We start from the raw sequence: 24,896 nt of genomic DNA, 5'->3' as shown, positions 1-24,896 counted from the left end.
TTTTCATCAGGAATGCTTGAAAGTCCTCTATTTCACTGAATGACCATTTTTTCCCCTGAAGGATTATACTCAGTTTTGCTGGGTAGGTGATTCTTGGTTGTAATCCTATCTCCTTTGCCCTCCGAATATTATATTCCATGCCCTGCGGTCCTTTAATGTAGAAGCTGCTAAATCTTGTGTTTATCTGATTGTGTTTCCACAGTACTTGAATTGTTTCCTTCTGGCAGCTTGTAATATTTTCTCCTTGACCTGGGAACTCTGGAATTTGGCTACAATATTCCTAGGAGTTTTCCTTTGGGGATCTCTTTCAGGAGGAGATCTGTGGATTCTTTCAATTTCTATTTTGCCCTCTGGTTCTAATATATCAGGGCAGTTTTCCTTGATAATTTCTTGAAAGATGATGTCTAGGCTCTTTTTTTGATCATGGCTTTCAGATAGTCCAATAATTTTTAAATTCTCTCTCCTGGATCTATTTTCCAGGTCAGTTGTTTTTCCAATGAGATATTTCACATTGTTTCTAATTTTTCATTCTTTTGGATTTGTTTTACAGTGTCTTGATTTCTCATAAAGTCACTGCTTCCAATTGCTCTATTCTAATTTTTAAGGAAGTATTTTCTTCAGTAATCTTTTGGACTTCCTTTTCCATTTGGCCAATTTTTCTTTTTAGGGCATTTTTCTCCTCATTGGCTTTTTGGACCTCTTTTGCCATTTGGGTTAGGCTGTTTTTTAAGGTGTTATTTTCTTCAGTATTTTTTTGGGTCTCCTTTAGCAAGCTGTTGACTTGTTTTTCATGATTTTCTTGCATCACTCTCATTTCTCTTCCCAGTTTTTCCTCTACTTCCCTTACTTGCTTCTCAAAATCCCTTTTGAGCTCTTCCAAGGCCTGGGACTGATTCATATTTTTCTTGGAGGCTTTGGATGTAGGAGCTTTGATTTTGTTGTCTTCTTCTGGTTGTATATTTTGATCTTCTTTTTCACCAAAGTAAGATAATATAGTCTGACTCTTTTTGCACTGCTTGCTCATGATCCCAGCCAATTACTTGAGTTTTAAACTCTTTGTTAAGGTAAGAGTCTGCTTCCAATGTGGAGTGTACTGTCCCAAGCTTCAGGGGTTTGTATAGCTGTTTTCAGAGATACTTGTAGGGACCTGTAAATTTTCAGTTCTTCCAAGGTGGTATGATAAGGGGCGAGGTGTTTACTCCTTTCCTGGCCTGTGACCACAAGTATTCCTTTCTGTCACATAACTGTGAGGAGGGGTTTCTCTCCACAGTCACTACAAGCTCCACCGTGCCAGTGCTCCTCCTCACCCCAGCACCGCTGCCCAGAACTGTGACCCAGATCCACACACGGGCAAAGCAAGAGATTCCTGCCTCAGCACTGGCAAAGAGATCCCTGCAGTCCCTCTCTGATCAGCCACTGGATTCCCCTCAGTCTGTGGGCTGGAAGCTCGGGAAGCAGCTGCCCCCCCTCCCCAGGGCCAGGCTCTTGGGGAATGGAGCTGAGACCCCGCCTTCCTCTCTGACCACTGACAGAAACAGACTTTTCCCACTGACCTTCTAAGTTGTCTTTGGCATTCGTGGATTGAGGAGTCTGGAAACCTCCACAGCTGCCTGAGATTCAGTCCTCTGAGGCCTGTTCCAGGTTTGCTGTGGCCTGCGTGCCCACGCCTGGCGCGATACACCTTTCTGATCAATCATCCAGGTTGTCTTGGGCTGGAAATTTGTTTCACTCTGTCTTTTTGTGGGTTCTGCTGCTTCAGAATTTGTTTAGAGCCATTTTTTATGAGTATTTGGAGGGGTTTGGGGGAGAGCTCAAGCAAGTCACTGCTTTCACTCTGCCATCTTGGCTCTGCCCCCCACAATGATCTCTTTAACAGAATGTAAAGCAGTCTGTGCCACTTATTTGGCACTGAAGACCACACTGCTTTTTTATATTTAGAGCATTATTACTTTGTAGCATTATTTATCCTTAATGATGCTTTTAACTTTTTGTGGACATATAATCTGCTGTCCTAATTAGATTATAACCTCTTTGAGGACAAAAGGCATGTGTTCTTTTCCTTTGTATTATCCACATTGCCTAGCATAATACTATACAAGTAGTAGGTGCTAAAAAAAAATCATTGAATAAATGAATGAACAAATGAATGAATGAATTTTCCCTTAACATGGACTTCACTTATAACACTTGAGCCTTATTTTGAGGTGGTAAAGTGGTACTATGTGTGAATTCTTTAGGGATTGGTATGAACAGAATAGATTAGCTGTCTATTAAAGAGTTTTTTCAGCATTTCTTTTAACCACACTGGAAAGATCACTTAACCCCCAAAAGAGGCCCTTGCAAAAAAATAAAAATAAAAAGGGGGAGATCTACTAAACTGTGGTTCTCAAAAAACCATTAGACCTTTACTCTGCCAATGCCCATATCCCTTAATTACACCAAGGGACTATTTATTGATTGTCTTAAAGCCAATAATGGCCATAGAAAGTATTTATTCTTGAAAACCTATTAAAGCATTTTATGACATTAACTGATTTGGTTAGGCAGAGTGGCTATAGACTGCATATTTCTACCCATTCATCATCTCCTTTCTTCCTTCTACATAAACCTTTGCCAATATAGCAAATAAGCACAATATTTAATATGTCAGCTGAAGATGGAGGGGAAAAGAAGAAGAAAGACTTTTTCTACCCAAAGATATTTAAATTAATGAAGCAAAACTTAAGAAAACTTTGCTTTCTTTTCTTTGAACCTAATTATTAGTTCCCATCATGTCATTCTTAATAGTCTGGAGCAGCCCAAAGAGGACTTTAAAAAAAAAACCAAAAAAGAGACAAAAAAGCAAAACAAAACAAAACAAAAGTAATGACTGTGTTCTTTCTTGTCTTAATTGGTTCAGTTTGTGATAACTTCTTTAAATCAGAAACCTTTTGAAGACAGGATACTTGATGTTACATTCATTCCTCATTTCTTCAATAAACGTTAAGAATGAATGTTTACTATTCAAAAAGTGCTGAGATGTCTCATTAGAGAATTAGGCATCTGCCTGATTCTAATCATTGATTGCTTCATCTAAGATATTTGTTGACTTTGTTATCAAGGTGCTTGTGTAAGAGGTCGCACAAGAAGTCAATGTTTGTAGGTAGACAGGTTATGTTCTCATAGAATTTTAGAGCTGAAAGGCACCTTTGAGATCATAAAGTTCAGCCCCCCCCCCTTTTTTTACAGATATGAAAACTGAGACCTCAGAAAGTAAATTGAGTTGTTCAAGGTCATTCAATAAGTCAGGACAGAGGTAAGGTGATTAAAGAGATTTTAATTTCTCAACTCTCTAGCTGCCAATCAACTTGATAATAATATCTTACAAAGTGTTTTAAGATCATTTCAAGTACTACTGTTACTGTAGTATTGGGAAGCTAGGTGGTGCAGTGGATGTAGAGTGCTGAACCTAGAGTCAGGAAGACTCTTCCTGAGTTCCAATCTGGCCTCAGATATTTACTGGCTGTGACCTTGGGCAAATCACTTAACCCTGTTTGCCTCAGTTTCCTCTACAACTCATTCTGTAAAATGAGCTGGAGAAGGAAATGGCAAACCACTCCAGTATCTTTGCCAAGAAAACCCCAAAAGGGGTGGCAAAGAATCAGTCACAACTGAACAACAACTATTATTATCTTGACAATAATATCAAGGGAGTCTTGCTTTATTAAGTTAACAGGTTTTTAGGAGTGACCAACTCTAAATCTCTAGTTTTAGTAATTTACTGGAATAATGAAGGGATAAAATGCACCATGGTGCAGTAAGGCAAGGAGTTCAGTAAAGAAAGTTGTCATTTATTGGAAAACAGACATTGTTATGCCTCATGTGTTCAGTCATATCCCCTTTCAATATCCCAGGGAAATGGAAATGCTTATAGCATCGAAGTACAGGCTTGTTGCATTTAAAGTGACATTTTTATTTAGTAGGAAAGCTTGTCTTGGTTGTTTGGCCCTTAAGGGAAATTTTAATTAAACTGTTAAATGTCAAACACCAGGAAGAAGAATGACATCCCCTGCTATGTCTCCCTAAAGGTGCTCTAATGAATCAAGAGTGTTAGTAACTGAGAAGTCAGCTGGTGATAGGTCACTTGAGGTAAACCTGGGGTGATAGAAAGAACCCATTCTGGTTCTACTTGTCAGACTGGCCACTTAGAGAGCAAGCCATGCCTGAGCTTGACACGGTAAAGGGCAGGAAGTAATTATGGATGTGCTCCAGCTGCTGGGGCAAAATAGCAGAGCCCATAGTTTACCAAGGGTGGAGGAGATTGGGCCTCAAGGCCCCATATAGCCACACTTGAGGACCTAGAAGGCCACATGAGGCCTTGAGGCCACAGGTTCCCCACCCATAGAACTAAACAGTAATGCTCAAGTCAGGGAGTCTGGGGAGGAAGAACCTTGTGGGTTTCACAGTCTTTGACCAAGAAACACTTCTTAAGTTCTTTATTGTAAAGTGTTTCATGAGCCCCTCTATCCAATTGTCTTTTTTACAACAAGGCTAGGAGGATGGGGAAAGGGCTGTAGTATACAGGACACTCATTTAATGCGTTCTACTGTTGATGCTGTGCTCTCCCAGTCTTACCCATAACTGCCCTGACCAAAAAAAATATATATATTACCCATATGTTAGTAACAAAATGACTATTTTTAAGCATGAGGAAAAATAGTTCACTGATTCTTACATCCAGAAAATCTCATTCTCTTTCAAGTGCATGGGTTTTCTGCATAAAATCCGATCTTTCTTCCTAATGAGGGGCATAGCCTTTCATAGCATTAATGGCCACTTTCATCAAAAGTGCTAATGAGGAGCGGTGAAGAATACATTCATAAGTTTTTAAAAGTCTACCTGTTGTGTAGGAATAGGAATCGGTCCTGCTATTTCAATGCAGGTTGGGGACTGTGCAACTTGCAGTTTTGAAGAGTTGCCTAAACTATTGAGTGACTTGCCCAAAGTCAGTATATGCCAAAGGTATCATCTGAACTCTGGTCTTCTATGGTACAGAATCTTTTACACAAAAGTAGTCTTTAAGGAACCAAGAGCTGATACTTGGAGAGTACTTTCAAAGTTTGCAAAACACCTTCCTTACATCCTCTCATTGGATATATACAACAACCACCAACTGAAACTAAGGTGAGATTAAATAACTTTCTTAGGTTCACAGAATTGTCGATTGTTACAGACAAGTGTTAAACTCAGACAGCTTTTGACTTCAAGTCAACTACTCCTTTTACTCTCTACGTTGCCTTTAAAAAGAGTCACACAATACTTACAGTACAGCAATTTTAAGCAGAACCAAAAACAACTGCTCGTGGATTCTATCCCTTTGTTTCAGTTCCTGAAATAGAGTGAGGGAGATTTCTTCCACCCAACTCAGTTGATGGTTGATTTGGTCCTAGGACATAATCACAGATGATGATGTGTTAATAAATTAACAAGGTGAAAACAGCCTGTTACACTTTGTGAATCTCTTTCTCCTCCCCTCCTCTTTCTCCTCCTCATCCTCCTCTTTCTTCTTCTTCTTCTTCTTCTCCCTCTCTCTCTCTCTCTCTCTCTCTCTCTCTCTCTCTCTCTCTCTCTCTCTCTCTCTCTTCCTCCTCCCCACCCCCATTGAATCAGAAGGAGAAACTTGATTAGTTGAATTTTTAAAAGGCCACAGCCCTTAAGATTTAAATAGGAAAACCATGGAAACAGGTGGTAATTTAGAATTTAGGTGAGTTAAATCAGAAGCCAGAAATTAGGGAAGAGGGAGGATTTTTTCCTCTCCACTGTCATTGACCATGACACCCAGCAATAGCACCACAAAAGTAGAAGACATAGCAGGAGAATCAGTTCAAAAAAGAGTTAAGTATAATTGAGGGAACAAAGACATGAATTCTAGAAAACAGGCAATAACTCAGTTTAGCAAAGAGTCAGCTGTGGACTCAAGAAAGAATCAGCCCTAAAAATTGATGATTGAGCTACAAAGAGGACTCCATTAGGATGAGCAGGGGTACTGAGGCCCCGGATTCTCAGAGCTGTGAGTTGCCTAGGCTACATATGTACGTTCTTTGTGTGTATGTCTCACAATCATTGTACTCTAAATTTGTAACCACTCCTGTGGATAATGAATATTAATGGAAAGGTATGCACCAAATAGATGGGGAAAATGTTTTGTAGAGACTGTTCTTACTATTAAGGGGAAGCACATTGGTGAGGGCTCATGAAATATAGTTTTAGGAGTAGCCACCTACTAGGTATTCTAGAGCCTAGCAATGATAACTGTCCATTAGGAACCCAGCCCGCTTTTGTAAGTAAAGGTGAGAGAGAGTCTTTCAAAGGAGGTGTTAAAACAGTTAATTGCAAGACACTTTGAGAAACTGTTGCTATATATTTTTACTCAACTTATTTATAGAAACTTGATTTTTCATTGTTTATGAAAATAAATGATAGAGACTTCTTGTTAAGACAAAAACATGAAAGGTCATAGAGAAGTCTAGCTCTGCACGTGTACTCCTGCAAATATATGAAAAAGGCTCCAGAAAGACCAGTGATAAAAGAAAATCAGAAACAGCTTACTGAATATTCTTTTGGTCTCAGAATCATACCATTTCCCTTGCTTTTCATCTAGATAGTGGATTTGGAGACTAGTGATGCTAAAAGAAGAAGAAAAGTAGCAATCATTAAAATTATTAATAGAGAGAGGTGAAGCAAGTTCACAAGGGCACACAGACAAGGATGTGTTAGAATTGCCATGTTAAATTTGAATACACACACACAATTCAAGCTGTGTATGGTGAAGATTCATGTATTCATAATCATTTAGAATTCTGCCTCAGACATTTATTGGCTTTGTGTCTGTAAGCAGGTCACTTAACTTTTCTGTGTTTCAGCTTCCTTGTCCGTATGGGGATAATAACAACACCTATTTTACATGGTTGTTGTGAGGGTCAAATGAGATAACATATAAACTGCTTTGAAAACCTTAAAGTGCTAAAAAAAATGCTAGATATTATTATTATTATTATTATTATTAGCTGTTTCCTATCCTTTACTTATGGAGCTTTTGAGGGTCTTCTCTTTTACCCAGGTATTGAAATTTTCATTCAGTCCTATTAAATTATATATGGTTAGATTTAATTCTGAACTCCAAAATTTTGTTTTATTTTGTTTTTTGGACCTTGACAGCCATGCTCTGTCTTGGCTATCCCTTTCAGCTTCATGTGATCTAAAAATGTCAAAAACAAACCACCTTTCTATCAAAGTCTTTGATAAAAAATATCAGCCCAAGAAGAGAATCCTGGAGTATTCTAAAACCCTCCATCCAAATTGACTTCAGCCCATTTGATTCTTCGACCCTGGTCCTGGTATTTAAACCAGGTCCACATTTCCTTAATGATACCACATTCTAGCCCTCATCTCTCTACAGATGATGAATGAACCCATGAATCAACTCATGCCAACATGAAATTATATCTAAAACATACCTTAAGTGCATTTGTATTCATATTGGCATCATGCATCATGGCATGGATGAGAGGGCACTGCACTTCAAATTCTACCTCAGACACCTGCTGCCTGTGTGGCCTTAGCAAGGCACTTAAATATGGGGTACCTCTGTTTCCTTATCTGTAAAATTAGAAGGGTAGACTTGAAGATGAATAAGATCCCTACCAGTTCTACATCCATGATCCTGTGTCCTACTTCTCCTGGGAGATTGTGAGTTAATGTGGTCATTGTTTAGATAGTTCTTGGCTTTCTATGACTCAATGATCTTTCTGCACCAATATACTATCTGTTTCATCTCTAGCTCCTCAGACCCACTGGCCAATAGTCTCAAAATGGTCAACCTGGGCCATCTACCATTCTCAGACACTATGAATAATCCTTGAACTAGAGGGTACATTAGGCAGAAAGGATGTATCTCTGGGTTTAGCTTTCAACAACTCCACCCGCTGTGTGGATGACAGTCCTCCTTAAGTGGAGGTAGAGTCAATAGATTTTATGGCCCATAACAGCACACAGCATACTCTTTAACCTAAACAGTAGCTTCTAAGTTGTTATCAAGCTCAGACAGTCTCAACACTGGTGAGGAGGTATGTCTCCTCAGAGTCCACTTGGCCAGTCAGCCATCATTCCTTGGCTCCGGCTCACCGGGGAGTCCAAATAACTCCCCTATGAGCAATGGATGGTTGAATTGCATCCAGTGATTCATTTTATAGGGATCCCACCGCTCTCTAGTGGGAACACAAGGACATATATTATACTGGACAACCAGTATAACCAGAAATCGTCTAATCTCCCAAATACTTTAAATCAAATGGCTTTTTTTAAATTTAGTTTTTATTTAATTTTTTTCTTAATTACATGTAAACAAAAAATTTTACCATATGTTTTTTTCAAAATTTTGAGTTCTAAATTCTCTTCCTTCCTCCCTCTCCCCCCTCCTGGAAAAGGCAAACATTTTTATATAAATTATACATGTGTAGTCATGCAAAACACATTTCCATAGTAGCCATGTTATAAAGGAGAACACAGAAAAAAAAATGAGAATAATAAAGTTTCAAAAATATGTTGATAAATTGATAAATGGTCAAAGGATATGAACAGGCAGTTTTCCAAAGAAGAAATTAAAATTTATAGTCATATTAAATTGTTTTAAATCATTGTTGATTAGAGAAATGCAGATTAAAACAATCTTGAGATATCATTTTATACCTATTAGAATGGCTAAAATGATTGGATGGAAAAGTGACAAATGTTGGAGAGACTATGGAAAAATTGGGACCCCAATTCACTGTTGGTGGAACTGTGAAATGATTCAACCATTTTGGAGAGCAATCTGGAATTATATCCAAAGAGTTATTAATCTGTCTATACCCTTTGACCCAGCAATACTACTACTTGGTCTATTTCCCAAGATGATTAAGGATAAAAGAAAAGAACCTCTTTGTTCTAGAAGGTTTATAGCAGCTCTCTTTGTGGTGACAAAGAACTGAAAGTGGCAGGGATGCCCATCAATTGGGGAATGGCTAAATGAACTGTAGTATATGATTGTGATGGAATACTACTGTGCTATAAGAAATGACGACCTAGATTATTTTAGAAAAATATGGAAAATCTTGAATGAAATAATGAAGAGTGAAATGAGCAGAACCAATAGAACATCATATACAATAACAGGAATACTGTTTTTAAAATGACTTTCAGAGATTAAGTTATTTTGTCTATTATAAATACCCAAATTAACTATAAAGGACATACGAAGAAAGAAACTATCTGCATCCAGAGAAAGAACTGATAGTAATATGTATAGAATAATTTTACATATTACATATGTGTGTGTGTGTATACATGCATACACACACATACACCTATTTATGTCTAATGGTGGGCATCTCTAGGGTGGGCAGTGGGAGAAAAAAGAAAAAAAGAAATTTACATGATAATTTCATTGTACTTTTGAAAGGAATAGCAAGTTGTGCATAATAGATTTTCAGTTTCATGTGCAGTCATCTTTTTTATTGTACTATGTTAGAGAAATGCTTGTTTTATTTCATAAATTTAAAATATAGTGGAAAAATAAATAACTATAAAACTCCTTTTACAGAAATAAAGGAGATAAATAATTGTAGCAATTTTTTAAAAGTACGTTTCAATCTGTATTCATATGCCATCAGTTCTTTCTCTGGAGCTGGATGCCATTTTTCATCATAAGTCCTTCAGAGTTCTCTTAGATCATTGTATTGCTGAGAATAGCTAAGCCATTCACAACTGATTATCATATGATATTGCTGTTATTGTGTACAATGTTCTCCTGGTTCTGCTCATTTCATCATTTCCATCATTTGCATCAGTTCATGTATGTCTCCCCAGGTTTTTCTGAAATCATCCTGCTTTTCATTTTTTATAGCCCAATAGTATTCCATCACAATGATACACCTCAACTTGTTCAGCATTCCCCAGTTGATAGGCATCCCCTCACTTTCTAATTCTTGGCCACCACAAAAAGATCTGCTATAAATGTTTTTGTACGTAGAGGTCCTTTTCCTTTGATCTCTTTTGGGTATAGACCTAGTAGTGGTATTACTGGGTCAAAGGGTATACACAGTATGCCCTTTGAGCATAGTTTATGGAAAAGCTTCCCATCAGCTCATTAGCTTGTTTGGGCTGTCTCACGTGAAGCTTTCTCAGCAAGATTCTATCACCTTGCTAAAGTCCTTGAAAGAAAGCTTGAATATTTTACCTTCATTTGTTTCTGTTGGAGTTGTTTTGAAGTGAAATTTTGGCTGGTAGGTAGGCTTCCTTCTGCCAGTGCCTCAGTCAGTAGATGTCTTCACCATCATCTGAAACTTGGAAGCCCAATTCACTAGATAAGAATATTTCTTACCCAAACATCAGTAAGTATGAGTAAAGCCTGTCCTATCATTCTTGTCATTATCATATGTTTGCACCAAAAATGCCAAATGTTGACTCAGCTGAGCCCTCTGTTCAGTCTTAGGACTGCTACTTTTGTTCAGTAATAAATAATTACAACTCTCAGGTAAATCAATGCACCTAAAGGCAGTCCTGTTTGTTTTATAGGGATTGTAAATATTTAACTGAGGAAGAACACAGAGAGCTGTTCAAGTATGCTCCCTGGTCAGTTTGAGATTACAGACTGACAAGACTTTTGGGTCAGTCTTTATCTTATATCACTAAAAAGGATGTGATCATAGTCATTGGCAATCTCATTGAGAGAACTGGGAAACATCTAATGGAGAAGGCTCTGTAATTCACCTTTGGGAAGGAGAACATGGCCCTGGGCAGTTTTTAACATTGAAGGGAAACAATTTTGCTCAAGCGGTATGGGTAAGCTTGGCCTGTAATAAAAAGCATCATTTTTGTCTGTAAGTCCTCCAGAAAGTAAAACTCAGAGGAGAGAATAAAAGAGTTAAAAGTTGACCTGGGCCCTGGGGAGTACTCCCCCCTTCATCTTTCCCAACTTCTCCCTGCCCCTTGGATTCACTAATGGCTGACTTGGGGTAAAACTATCTGGACCTTCCATGTGTTCTCATCCATATGGCCCAAAAGGAAAGTCCCTGGACCTTGACTTACTATGTTTCGACCCAGGCCTAGAAAGGAGATGACTAATATACAATGCTTTCAACCATGTAGCTCCAGAAGAAGGGAATCATGCATCAAAGTAGTGGAAATTCCTGAATCCCAACTTTCAAGAAAAAAAATTCTGGAATTTAGCCTTCTAGAAAGAGTCATAGAGTTCCTGGACAGTGCTAGCCTCTTAAAGAAAACAGAATCACACTGTTCCCTTGAGTTCTTGTTCAGGAGCCCAGGAGACTTTTACCTATATCTGAGGAGACATAGACATGAGTTATATACAGAGCGTTTTCCCAGAGTTAACCTTTTGTGAGGATAACACAAGTCACAAAAAGAGTGATCTGGAGACCATCCTCAAGATTGGACCTAATAAGCCCAGAATTTTATACGCTGGGCCACAGGTCATGGGTGTCTGGTATATGCCTAGTTTTCCTCTCTTTTATAATGAATTCTTTGGTGGAGTGGCCACTTTTCCCCAAGGCTCCCATCACTTCTACTTTAGCAAAATAGTTTCTTCATGTTAATCAGAATCAAATCCTGAGTTCTCCTGGTCATTTCCTCCAGCTGTTGAAGGATTATTATCATTAAATCAAGTTAAGAATTTAACAGCTGCTCTGGACTTGGCAGAAGAAAGAAGGCTAGTTTAGAAGATGTCTGAAAATCAATTGAGTATCCTGTCTCCAGGCCTTAATCATAACGGTATCATCCCTCTGGTCCAGGTTTGTGGTCTGCTTCCTGAATGCCTCATCCAATTCCCCCTTTCAGCCATGTGGTTTGTAGTGTGCTCCCATTGAAATATGATTTGTGTTTCTTCTTCTAACCAACAAAGTGATCTCCCTGTTACCTTCCTTGGACCACTGGATTCCCTCACTTTTGTATAGCTTCTTTTTTTAATTTTATTCTGAACTTAAGAAATAAAACAAACGTTTCCAAAACATGGTAGAATAGGAAATAAAAAAGGTGATTTTGCATGGAACTCCAAATCTATTGTGTATAACTTACTACTCCTTCTAAAGCTGTAATAAAGTTATAATTTCTTTTTTCTTTCATTTTTTTCTTCCCCCCCCCATGGCTACCATTAGACACACACACACACACACACACACACACACACACACACACATGAATATATATGTGTGTGTGTATGTGCATAAAACCATTCTATACATGCTTCTATTTATCATTTCTTTCTCTGGATATAGATAGCTTCTTCCTTCACATGTCCTTTGTAGTTAATTTTGGTATTTATAATAGTAAAAAGGACTTAGTAATTCAAAGTTGTTCTTAAAACAATATTGCTGTTACTGTATACAATGTTCTCTTGGTTCTGCTCATTTCACTCTTCATTAGTTCATGCAAGTCTATCCATGTTTTTCTTTTTCTTTTTCTTTTTTTGGGGGGGCGAGGCAATTGGGGTTAAGTGACTTGCCCAGAGTCACACAGCTAGTAAGTGTTATGTGTCTGAGGGCGGGTTTGAACTTAGGTCCTCCTGACTCCAGGGCCTGTGATCTATCCACTGCGCCACCTAGCTGTCCCTTACCCATGTTTTTCTAAGATCATTGAGCTCATCATTTCTTTTGATAGAGAATGCTACTCCACCTACCCTTTAATCAGTCCTTTTCTTTTTGAACATGTTATGACTTTTCCAGAATCCTGTTCTACCAAATTTATTGATATCTGTGAGGTAATATTTTTTCCTTCTCTTAGCCTCCCTGTTTTACCCTATTATGCTTTCTTTGTTTATTTGTATCTAGATATGTGAGGCCATGAGTTTTGTGGAAAAACACTTACCATGGGTCAGAAGGTAAGTTAAGTGCTAGGTATACAAATTCAAACAAGTAAGACAGCACCTGCCCTCAAGGAGCTTACATTCTAATTAAGAAGGTTAATATATAATGGGGAGCTGGAAAGGAGATGATAACAGTCTTCGTAGCATGGTGTGCACACAGCTGGGGAGTGTTATAGAGTCCTGTTTCCCTGTGAAACAAAACATGAACTTTACCTATCAGAGTGCAAGATTACAGGCAAGGGGAGATAAGGATGACAACAGGAATATAGTCAGGATAGTACAGAGATGCCTAGAAAGTAAAATTTCGCACTTGAATTGTCCTAGATGAATTCCTTCTGACTTCCCCTCCCACAGGAGCACCATTGTAGAGCTGACTTCTCTAAGTGAGTGATATTGAGGGTACAATCAAAGTGAGGGAAGTGAGTGTGAGAAAGACCAGCTCAGGTCTGCTATTCTTCAGCCAGTGATGTGTGCTGCTATTCTTTGTCTCATCAAAGACCCATCATGATTGGGTGAGAAGAATTATTGGTTAGTGTCTATGCAGATCTAGGATCAAGGCTCATGTTTCTCCAGAATCCATGCACAGCATGCACCAGAATTGAAATAGTAACAGATGACCCACCCTGATGCTGTGGATTCTATCTGAACTGTGCCAGCTGAACTCAGTCCCAATTTCACATCCCTTAAGAATCATGGCAGTTGTCAGGCACATAAAAAATCAGCCCTTCCATACAGTCAACTCTCCCCTTCCCCATCACATTGGACAGATTGGTAGATTTGAGCCTGGGTGACCAATGTCAGTAGTTACAGTATCATAAGATTTAGAAGTAGAAGGAACATTTGAAATAATCTAGTCTGCTAGCTGCATGACCCTGGGCAAGTCACTTAACCCCATTGCTTAGTAAAAAAAAAAAGAAAAGAAAGAAAGAACCTAATATACTCCCTCATTTTATAAATGTTTACAACTGATTGTGTTCTCCAGGAATCAGTGACTCTATCCTTACCCACTTTCCAGTGGCAGCAGGAGGGAAAAAATTAATCTCTCTCCAGAAATGTTAGCTAGGAAAGTTAGAGAAACTACAAATTAACATTATATTTGTGTTTTAAGATTATTTTATGTATTTTGTTAACCATTTCCCAGTGATATTTTAATCTGGTTAGGAAGGGTCTAGGAACAATTGAGGCAACATGAGGCCTGGGAATTAGGAGTTTGACATCTCTGCTCTAGATTATCAAAAAATTGAGAGACATAACGGATGTGATATGCAAAATAACATCCTTTAAGTGCTGATGAACTCGATGGGATCCAGAAGAGAATTTGGAAGCTATGTGATAAGAGAATTCACTGTTTATCCCAGATGGTAGATTTGGAACTGGAAGGACCTTTGAGACCATCTAGTCTAATACATTCATATTATGAATGAGAAAACCCGAGGCATGGAAGAATTCGAGCTCTTGAAAAGCAGACACTGCCCTTCTTTCTACTTATATTTTTATTCTCAGCATTCAGCAGTGTCTGGCCTATAGTATGTGCTTACCAAATGCTAATTGGTTTTGATTTCTTCAAAATGAAAATAATTAGCCTTTTAAGTAGCCCTGTCACAGGAAGGATTCCAGCAGAACTAAGAGTATCCATCCAGGGATATTGCTGATGAGATCAGATGGAAAAGATAGTAAATATTAAAAAAGTGGGAAGGGGTAAGACTGTACAGGAGGAAGCTTCACATCTAGAAAAATCAGTGCCCTTCAAACCATTATCCTTTTCATAGACTTCTCACAAAATTATCCTGAACTGATTCCCTGTATCAGAAGCCATTTTGATGAATATAGCAAATATTTTTTATGTTTAAGCTAGCCAAAAATGTAAACAGGACTGGATAAGGATACTGTAGACAAGCAGGGATAAAGCTCTCACAGTATTTCACACTTTGTTGATTTGTCAGCAGAGTACTTCACACTTGACTAAAAAGCTATTAAAACAATTACCAGGTCATTAGCAAGGACTTTTAAGTGTGAGCTGTGAAACCTCCCTAGCTAGAAAATTTGCTTTAATAGGCACTTTAACCCTGATTGCAAGTGCTTATTTGGGCCATCCCAGTCCTTTCGGCCTCCTTTCTCCCATCCCCTTCCCTAGCTCCCACATCTCCCTTGTTTCTTTCACTTCATCCTTATATAAAATAAACAGGTAAAATCGAGACTGATCTGAATCAAACCTCCCTCTGGAGTAGCTAGACAGTGCAGCGGATGGGGCTGGACCCAGAGTTAGGAAGACCTGAATTCTGATTCAATCTCTAAGACCTTTACTAGCCATGCAGCCCCTTGGGAAAGTACTTGATTTCTATTTGCCTTGGTTTCCTTATCTGTGAACTAGGAATAATGATGGCACCTACCTCCCAGTGGTTGTGAGGATAAAATGAAATAATTTTTGTGAAGTTCTTAAGTGCTATGTAAATCTACCTATTATATGACAGAGACCATTAACCCTTTTGGTGTCATGAGCACCTTTGATCGTTGGATGAAGCCCATGAACCCTTTCTTAGAATAAGGTTTTTAAATGCATAGGATTACAAAAGAAACCAAAGGTTAGTAAAAAATAAAGATGTAATTTTTTTTCCCATTCACATTCGCAGATTCCCTGAAATCTATCTATGGACCACTTGTTCTTGGACCTCCGATTAAGAACCCTTGCTTTAATATTCCTACTAGGTCTGTATCTCAAAGAGGTTAAAAAACAAATAAACAAACAAAAAAACGACCCACTTGTACAAAAATACGTATAGCAGCTCTTTGAGTGGTGGCAAAGAATTGGAAATTGCGGGGATGTCCATCAACTGGGGAATGGCTGAACAAGTTGTTATATATGATTGTGATGGAATACTATTGTGCCATAAGAAATGACAAGCAGAATGATTTCAGAAAAAACCTGGAAAGGCTTATATGAACTGATGCCAAGTGAAATGAGCAGAAGCAAGAGAACACTGTACACAGTAATAGCAATACTATAAGTTGATCAACTGTAAATAATTTAACTATTTTCAGCAGTACAATGATCTAAGACAAATCTTAAGGACTTATAATGAAAGGTACTGTCCATCCTCAGATAAAGAATTGAGGGACCCTGAATGCAGATAGAAGATACTTTTTCTTAACTTTCTTTATTTTTCTTGGGTTTTTTAACTTGTATTTTCTTTCAGAGCATGACTTACATGGAAATGTGTTTTTCATCACTACACAGTACAACCTATGTCAAATTGCTTGCTTTCTCAATGGTGAGGGTGGGGAAGGGTAAGAGGGAGAGAATTTAGAACTCAAAATTTGAAAAAAAAATATTAAAATTGTTTTTATATATAATTGGGAAAAATATTAAAATTTAAAAAAGAACCCTTGCTTTAACAGTACCTATGTTCCTGGAAATTGTGGCATTTGGGAATCATTATTCAATATATAGAATTCTTGATAGAGATCTCAAGTAACAGAGAAGTTCTTTGGAAGTAAAGACTTAAAGGGCTAAGAAATCTTGTGTCATTTGAAAAGGCACTCTCTACATGTGAAAAGTCTAGAATTGTACTTCAATGAGGCTCATCGATCTGTAATTAAGTATGGCTCTCTTTCCACCTATCCTATCTAGAACATTAAAATTATGGATGAGGAGAAAGTCTTGTTTCTTAGTGCTCTAACAGAGTCCTCATAGTTGGACCAGCTTCCATGTTCTTTGATCAGGTGGGCAATTTTGTCTATTCCTTGCTGTTTCAGTCACCTCTGTTATTCACTCTTCAAAATATATAAGGCATTTGATATATTCATGTAACTGGAGGGGGCTTCTTTCTTACAATTCTACAAAAACTGATACCTGAGCCTTAGGCAGAATTACAAAGTAAGTCGTTTTTCTTCATCATTCTCTGATGCCTTTCTTCTATTCTGATCCCTCTTACCACACCCACACTTCAGTCTGGCTAGTGTACTAGTGTTCCTTATTTTATGTCTGTCCAAAGTTTTCCCCTGACTGAGCCACCCAACTCTGTTCTGCCCTGTCAAAGAGGTTCCATTTTGCAAAATTACCTCCCCTCCCTCCTTCCCTCCCTAGTTAAAACTCAAAATTCCTATTCCCCCAGAATAGATGATTTCAAGAAGACACAAGAAATTAAATGATAAGCTTACCTTTTAAAAAATAATATTCTCTTAAATTTTGAATGGCTAATAAATTTAATGTTGAGGAGTGGCTATTGTTGTAGGGGCAGCTGTTGGATAGAGTACCAGGCCTGGAGTCAGGAAGACCTGAGTTCAAATCCACAATCAGACACTTACTAGCTGTGTGACCCTGGGCCTAGCCACTTAACGCTAGTTTGCTTCAGTTTTCTCATCCATAAAATGAGCTGGAGAAGGAAATGGCAAACCACTCCAGAGTACCAGGCCTAGAGTCAGGAAGACCTGAGTTCAAATCCACAATCAGACACTTACTAGCTGTGTGACCCTGGGCCTAGCCACTTAACGCTAGTTTGCTTCAGTTTTCTCATCCATAAAATGAGCTGGAGAAGGAAATGGCAAACCACTCCAGTATCTTTGCCAAGAAAACCCCGAATGGGGTAACAAAGAGTCACAACTGAAAATGACTAAATGACAACACCTATTGTGGTATTATTATTTGAGGCAAGGTAATACTTTGGAAATTATTGCCAAATGGACCAAAGAAATTTGGAGGAAGAGAGAGTGGATTATAATATGCAAAGATCTACTAAGACAGCAAACAGAAGGTAGCATTCATAAACAAAGTTAGAGGAATTGACACATCCAAATGAGTTCCTAATTTGTTGAGATATGTGGGAGGTATTTTTTAAACTTAGGGTTCATCCTGGAAATCCTTACTTGTTGTAGTAGACCACCTCTGTTGAGTCTCTCCCAATAAAGGAAATCAGGAGAGAGGAACTGGGCACTCTATATCTCAAAGGTTACCGAACTGTGCTCTTTTTAAGGCCAATAGTATCAAGAAATATTTGGGGGGGGGGGTTCTGTTTTAGTCTGTCTTTCTAAAACACCCAGGGAATCTACTTCATGCTTTGAATAATACAGCTGTTCTCATTCTTAATCCTTGTCCTATGAAAAGATTAATTTCAGTAAATGTCAGTTGAGCTGTTAACCTGGTGAATTTGTTTACAGAGGCTTAACGATAAAAAAAATATGTATCAATTTCAGCTGGGAAAGACTGCAATATTTGAGAAGCCACTGAGTTTTCTCCCTTTGGTCTCATTTGTTCTGTCACTCAAGAGGCAATCCCAGAGTCCCTGTAATAATAGAAAACATCAAGAATAAAAACTAAGAAAATATGTTTGGTTTATGGTACATGTCTGGTTTCCAGTAACTATATTTTTAGAACGTGTAGACATATTCTTAAAGAGCCATTTGCTTAAAGAGAGACATTTGGGTTATGAAGCAAATAGGGTGATGCCAATCCATAAATGAGCCATCCCAAATCTGGAAAATGTCTTTATCTCAAATAATTATATTCAGATAGAGGTGTTTATTCTAGGCACAGTTGTAATATGGGCTTTTTGAAAGTCGATTGAGCTGCTGCAAGAGGTAGGGAGTTATCCTTTCTCCCCCTAACTCCCACCCTCACTGAAGGCCTTCAGGGAAAGTTGCATAAACCTTTGCTGGGAGTGTTGCAGAAGGTCTTTAGGTCTGGTAAGGATTGGATTAGGTGACCTCTGAAGTCCCTCCCTCTCATTAGAGGATCCAATGATCGTGTAATCCTATTTACATTCTTGAACACCAGGTCATGCTGAAGGAAGCTCTTGGTAACCTATGCAATTATAGAAATGTTTGTGTTATTAATAAATTAGTAAGATGTTTTTCAGGTAGAAATTTCTTTTTGTAAGATGTGGCCACTAGAATAGCAACAAGTCAATTCCTTTTGAGAGTTAATTGTGTTATGTGAAATGGATTGGAGATCATTGATGCATAGGAAAAGGTATTCATGAGCTACAGTTTTTATGAGTCTTCTAGGTAAGGTTTTATCTCCTGTCTGCTTATTTTTTTTTAATGTATGTATTTTTACAGGGCTCAGGGAGCGTACATAAAACTGACAGAGCCCTCATATAATGAATGCTGAATATAATACTCAGGAGTCCACATATCTCAGGAGAAGATAACTGCAAAGTAACAGTGCTCTGGACTTTGTCCTAAAGGTCATGAAATTAAGTCTGGAAAATTGCTATTCTCTTCCCTTGCTTATAAGTTCAAGATCTTAACTGGAGGGTGTGTGAACTGCTTCTATTCATCAATCTGCCTAATCACCACTAAAATAATTTTGGTATGGAAATGACAGAGCATAGGAGAAAATGAAAACCCAAGATGAAAAAAGCAGGTGCTTGCCTTCTGTAACAGCTTTACCTTGAAATAAGAATGTGGTAGAAGCTAAATTATGTTCACATGATGGAACAATGATGACTTTTTTTTAGTAAAATGGTAAAATAAGGCAAAGGGAGAAAGAATGATTTGCCCAAAAGGCCTTGAGAAAAGTAAGGATATGACCCAGCTGTTTAGGGTGTTCAACAAACTTTTCAAGCCAGTAAGTATACTTTGTTCTAAATTATTTACTTAAGACAATTGATTGACTTTGTGATGAACATTTTAAGAAACAAGAAACTTGGAGAAATGGTTCACACCTAGGCCATGAAAGAAAATTACCCTTATTTTCTTCCCCAAATCCAGTTTCATTAGAAATCTAATTTTTTTTGAAATACCTTTTTATTGATGCCATTCACTTTTTTATCACCAAAATTTTGCCTCTTTTTCCCCTCTTAGAGAGCCATGCCAGGTAATAAATAACATTTTTAAAGACAAAAAAAAGAGAAAAAGAATAGAAAAATCAGTAACGCTAGTCAATATATCACAAAAGTCTAAAAAGAGGTGAAATATACTATACTAATATTCAAGAACCTGCAACCTCTGGGGATAGAAAGAAGGTGGCAAGATATCTTCTTATATCTCCTTTGGAGCCATGTTTATTTTTGAAATTTTGCAATATTAACTTTTAATTTGTTTGTGGCTTGTGGTTTTTCTTTCCATTTATATTGTTGTAGTCATTGTGTATAGTGTTATGTTGTCTCTGTTTCACTCGGAATAAGTTCACATAGATCTTTCCATGCATCACTGTTTTTCATCATGTTCATCATTTTTTAGAGCACAATCATATTCCATTATATTCGTGTACCACAATTTATTTAGCCATTCCTCTATCAATGAATGTTCACTTTGTTTCCAGTTGTTTGCCATCACAAAAAGTGCCGCTTGCCGCTACAAATATTTTGGTGTATATGGTGACTAGGTCAAAAGGAATAGACATTTCAGTTATTTTATTTTCCAATGCTTGGTTTTGCTGTGTGTATACAGGTTTTTTTTTATTAATTTATTTTGATTTATCAGCAATCACTTCCATAAACTTTTGAGTTTTAAATTTTTCTCCCTCTCCCTCCCACCCTCCCTCCCCAAGATGGCATGCCATCTGATATAGGCTATTCATTCCAATTAAACATATTTTCACATTAGTGATGTTGTAAGGAAAAATTAGAACCAATAGGAAGAACCATCAGAAAGAGGAAAAAAAACAAAACAGAAGAAAAAATAGCAAATAGCATGCTTCGATCTGCATTCAAACTCCATCATTCTTTCTCTGGATATGGATAGCGTTTTCCATCATGAGGCCTTTGGAGATGTCTTAGATCCTTGCATTGCTGAGAAGGGCTAAGTCTATCAATATTAGTCATCACTCAACTTGACTGTTACTGTGTACAACATTCTCCTGATTCTGCTTACTTTATTCAGCATCAGACCATACAAGTCTTTCCAGGCTTTTCTGAAGTCCCCCTGCTCATCGTTTCTTATAGCAAAATAATATTCCATTACATTCATATACCACAACTTGTTCAGCCATTCCCCAATTGATGGGCATTCCTTCAATTTCCAGTTCTTTGCCACCACAAAAAGAGCTGCTATAAGTATTTTTGTACACGTGAGCCCTTTTCCCATTTGTATAATCTCTTTGGGATACAGCCCTAGCAGTGCTATTACTGGGCCAAAGGGTAATGCACATTTTTATAACCATTTGGGCTTAGTTCCAAATTACTCTCCAAAATGGTTAGATCATTTCACAACTCCCCCAACAATGCATTAGTGTTCCAATTGTCCCACATCTTCTCCAACATTTATCATTTTCCTGTTTTGTCATGTTGGCCAATCTGATAGGTGTGATGTAGTACCTCAGAGTTGTTTTGATTTGCATTTCTCTAATGAATATGATTTAGAGCATTTTTATATGACTATAGAAGGCTTTAATTTCTTCATCTGAGAGCTGCCTGTTCATATCCTTTGACCATTTATCAATTGGGGAATGACTTGTGTTCTTATAAATTCGACTTAATTCTCTATATATTTTAGAAATAAGGCCCTTATCAGAGATACTGGTTATAAAATTTTTTTCCCAAGTTTCTACTTTCCTTCTTTTTTTTTACCTTCTTTTTATTTTAGGCAATTGGGATTAAGTGACTTGCCCAGGGTCACACAGCTAGTAGGTGTCAAGTATTTGGTCTGAGGCTAGATTTGAACTCAGGTCTTCCTGACTTCAGGGCTGGTGCTCTATCCACTGTGCCACCTAGCTGCCCCTCTATTTTCTTCTAATCTTGGTTGCATTGGCTTTGCTTGTGCAAAAACTTTTCAATTCAACGTAATCAAAATTATCCATTTTGCATTTTGTAACGTTCTCTATCTCCTGTTTGGTCATGAATTCTTCTGTTCTCTGTAAATCTGATAGGTAAACTATTCCTTGCTCTCTCTACACATATTTTTAAACAAAAGGAAAAAGTGCTTTAGCTATATTAATAGGATCACAGAATTTAGAGCTGGAAAAGACCTTAGATATCACTTGGTCCAAGTCCTTCACCTTACAGATAAAGGAAGCTGAGATCCAGAGATATGAAATGACTTACCTATGGGTCACATGGGTACTAATAAAAGAGCCAGGGATTGCACTCCGGTATCTGACTCCAAGTCCAATATAAAGTCAAGAATTTTAGATCTGGGATGTCCTTAGAGATTACCTAGTACAACCTTGTCCTACTGCAGATCCTGACAACCATGCCAGGGGCAGCTAGATGGCTCAGAGGCTACAGCACTGGGCCTGGAATCAGGAAGACCTGAGTTGAAATCTGGCCTCAGATGCTTACTAGCTCTGTGACCCTGGGCAAGACACTTAACCTCTGTTTGCCATAATCCACTTGGAGAAGGAAATGGCAAACGTCTCCAGAATCCTTGCCAAGAAAACCCCTTGGACAATATGAACCACAGGGTCATAAAGAGTCAGACATTACCAAGTGACTGAATAACAACAAAAAGTACCTTTTCCTGCTACAGATAAGAAAACTGAAGCTCAGAGAAGATATATTTTGCCCAAGTTCATACAGCATTAGCTACAGAGACAAGATTGATACCCAGACTTCCTTTCCTGGTTTCCTAGCCAATGCTATTTCTACAATATCACGTTGCCTCCTAAAACAATAAGGATCAGGCTATTCCTATAATTAATGATAACTATCAATCCAGTAATTACTATCCCATTAAACTTTGCTTTCTGATCACAGATGCCTTGGAAACTATAGCTCCCTCAAAGATGCATGTAAAGCCCATGAAATCAAGGTCTTATGTAAACTTTGTATCCCTTCCAGTAGTACCATGCTCTGCACTCTCTATTAGCTTAATAAATATTTGGTGAAAGAATTAAAACAAATAAATGCTAGCTTTCCTTATATAACCTTCTCTTTAAGTGCATTGTAGAGATTCCTAGCAATCTTAACCTAAAAAGAATAAGTAAATATTTTATTATAGTGGTAAGAAATCATATTTCAAAGGGTTAGAGGCAGGGTAGTTTCTACATGAACTTACAGGCACCCTCCCGAATACTCAAGTCTTTAAGCCAGGGTTCACTTTATTGTAGATCATAAAAAGACTTAAACTGTCCTGAAGACAGGACCTTGAGTCCAGGGTCTTGCACTTACTATAGTTATATGACCTTGAACATATCACAACCTTTCTGTACTTGCTGTAAAATGGAGTTCATGATGCCTGCAATATCTATTTGTGGTGAGGATAAGATAATGTATACAAACTACTTCGTAATTACAAAGTTCTTCATGTATGGTGGGGTTTGTTTGTGTGTTTGTTTTTTGAAAGGGAAGGGTTCAGATCTGATATTTCAGAAATCTGAGGAATCTTAGTGTAGAAACTACCTTGATCCAATTCGTATGGCCCATTCATCTATAACGTCACCCAAAAGAATTGCCTGTGTCCCTGAGAATTTAAGTGATATAACCAATATCATGTTATAATGTGTCACAGGCAAGATCCGGACCCTGTCATCCCAAGTGCAAGGCCAGCCCTCAATCCACATCACTATTATCACCAAGCTTTATTAAAAATCAACTTTAATGTGTTAGCACTTCACTATTATATGGCATTTCCAAGCTGATTATTCTTAAATATATGATTGAGTTTTAGGAATGAGAAGTAGCCCATAACATCTTGATATAGGCATGGTAAGATGAATCAGTAAAATTTCCATTTTGATTAAACTATGAATAAATCTAGATGTTAAGAGAGAAAAGTACTTCTGGCAAAAACTGAAGTGGGAGTTCTGCAGAATGTAAGTATGGCAAATGATTTTGAGATAGTTGTGGATACAAGCACCATGACTTTAGAATCTATACTGGTAGTTTCTGTGTCCTTTCCCCATGAGTACAAAGTTAAGAAAGAAAATAAAATCAGCAGTAAAAAAAAAAAAGTACATATTTGCAAGATGCTTTATGGTTTGTTTCCTCTAGTGGCATTTCTGCATAATCGTGATGGACACTGAGGATCTTCAAGAATACTTGCCATCATCATAGAGGCTATCCAGTACAGAATCTGAATGGAAGAGATGTTCCCTATCAATGGTAAGGTCCACCAGATATTCCTATTTGTGCTTACATGATGCTGATTATATCAAGGCTTAGAAAATGGCAAAGCCTCCTAAAGGAGATTAATAGTTACTCAAAAGAATCCAGGCTAACCACCCACACTGGGAAAACCAGGTAAAGGAAGAATTTCTAGTACCCAGATTATCATAAGAGGACCACTCAGAGAGTTGGCCCATCACTATATATATCTTGGACATGACACTGTACATCACTAATTAACAATCCAAAATTGAATGGGAGGAAAGTGGGCTAGATTGCCTTTGTGAAATTGTGCTATGATCTTAATCATCCCTAATTTCTTCCTGGAAAAAAGGCATATCACCATATGCTTCTGGTTGTGTCATGTAGTTTCAAGTAATGGAATGTTCCAATCTCCAAAGAAGTTGAGGATCACAACAAGGGTAATATAAAGGTAAATGGTGGCTATGAGGAAGCAGTGACATATTCCCAACTGAGAATTTCAGAGAATAGTGGCATAAAGGATGTTATGAGAGACATACGTGATTGAAAAGATGCTTTGGTTATACATTGAGATCGAGGGACAAACTGAGGATAGTGAGCATACTCCAGTGGTAACCAGACAGTGTCGAGAGATCTATAGGAAGACCTAGACCCACAGAGCCCCGTGCAGAGCTTTTATGGTAGAACATGGAAAGGTCACATAAGATGGGACAGTATGAATGAATTGCAAAGTGGACCATTGAGGGAATACGGTTATCCCTTCCACATTGTGACTTTCCCCAACACAGTTATGACATATCATGAGTCAGTATAAGAAATTAAATGGGAATTTGGGGGGGGTGAGTTTTGCAGAAGCTGCAGACAACGCAGAAAAGGTCTGGAAACTCAGAAATGCATAAAATATATTTATAATATTGCATAATATTTTGTCTTTGAATACCATAATAATTCAGATTTTTTCTCTGGTTCGAAGAAAGGGCCAAAAAAGTTATGTAGATTTTAAAAATCACATTGGGGTAGGGGGGATTGAAGCACGC

The 24,896-nt window shown here is 37.8% G+C and overlaps 1 long non-coding RNA gene across 3 annotated transcripts in view; it reads left to right on the top strand.

Moving 5' to 3' along the window:
• Window positions 1–24,896, top strand: part of LOC110217536 (uncharacterized) — a 112,039-nt gene that overhangs the window by 64,278 nt on the left and 22,865 nt on the right. For all 3 annotated transcript variants that reach the window (XR_013482934.1, XR_013482933.1, XR_002327060.2), the window contains one exon: window positions 23,764–23,874. This is a non-coding gene — a long non-coding RNA (uncharacterized LOC110217536). The remainder of the gene's footprint in view (window positions 1–23,763; window positions 23,875–24,896) is intronic.

The sequence above is a fragment of the Phascolarctos cinereus genome, unplaced genomic scaffold (assembly GCF_003287225.1).
Source record: "Phascolarctos cinereus isolate Bilbo 61053 unplaced genomic scaffold, phaCin_HiC Scaffold_726;HRSCAF=1367, whole genome shotgun sequence".
NCBI lineage: Eukaryota > Metazoa > Chordata > Mammalia > Diprotodontia > Phascolarctidae > Phascolarctos > Phascolarctos cinereus.
Note: the sequence above shows the minus strand (reverse complement) of the source record. Positions and strands in the feature narration are given on the sequence as shown.